Here is a 947-nt window from a genome sequence, read left to right as displayed (position 1 = left end):
CTGTGTAGCTGGCCCTTGGCACCAATAACTGAGGTGGAAAGTTTCATACTGGTGCGCATATTTTATTTGTGTCCAGCACCATGAAAACTATAGATAAGAAATACAAACCAAAAAAAAGAACATTAGTTAGAATACACAAGCAGAAATTTCATTAATACCTTTACAATGTTGGTCACAAGACAAAAGAAACTTAACACCCATAGCACAAATGACCAAATACTGTAAAAGAAGTGCAATTAACAAAAATATTTATAAGAAAATAATATGAAAAAATACATTCATTAGACAAAAGGTGGTAATTAAAGATTCACACAAATAATTAACACAGCACCATCGCTCAGAAACATCACTCAAAATTAAACAACCAAGGGATTTATAATCATATCTATACTATTCAAACTTACGTAACTCATTCCACAACCAAGGGGGCTAAAATATTAGGGGAACATCAAGGTATGAGTCTTCTAGAGGATCGTCTGCTTCCTAACAACCTGACAGTAAGAGCTTGGCATTAACAGCAGGGACATGATAATTATGATGGAAACAGTGCATCATTAAACAACAAAAAAACAAAACAAAACTTACTCCAAGTAAATCATGGACATCATCAAACAAAGAAGGTGAGCAGCATGCCACATCGCAGCGGACAACAGGTGAGTACTACCAGCAGTGTGAAAGGAAAGCACAGGTGGATCATGTCATCTAATTAATCACATCCTCCCCTTCCTGCTGAGCATTTCCTCTGACGCTACACAACAATGACCGGTCCCCAGGTAGCAGTATGAGCCAACCCGCTGTCGTTCACAGCCTGTATCCAGACACATTCCTCCTCTTCACATGGCGCCAGTAGCTACTGTTACTGCAGCTAACACGTTATTTTTTAATAAATTGGTTTACTTAAAAAAATTGCGGTATCAGCTGCCTCATGAAGTTTGTCGTAATCAGGC

General features: G+C 38.2%; 1 protein-coding gene and 1 pseudogene across 2 annotated transcripts in view; both read left to right on the top strand.

The window, feature by feature from the left end:
- The window catches only part of LOC111672392 (uncharacterized), a 44,743-nt gene that overhangs the window by 26,640 nt on the left and 17,156 nt on the right, over positions 1-947 (top strand). The window lies entirely within an intron of this gene.
- LOC111672374 (protein NLRC3-like) overlaps positions 1-947 on the top strand; it is a 7,636-nt pseudogene that overhangs the window by 2,044 nt on the left and 4,645 nt on the right. The window lies entirely within an intron of this gene.

The sequence above is a fragment of the Seriola lalandi genome, unplaced genomic scaffold (assembly GCF_002814215.2).
Source record: "Seriola lalandi dorsalis isolate HSWRI2012SDOR001 ecotype SW California unplaced genomic scaffold, Sedor1 jcf7180002054899, whole genome shotgun sequence".
In the NCBI taxonomy this organism is placed as follows: Eukaryota; Metazoa; Chordata; class Actinopteri; order Carangiformes; family Carangidae; genus Seriola; species Seriola lalandi.
The sequence above is the reverse complement of the archived record's forward strand: the minus strand, read 5'-3'. Positions and strand labels throughout refer to the sequence as shown.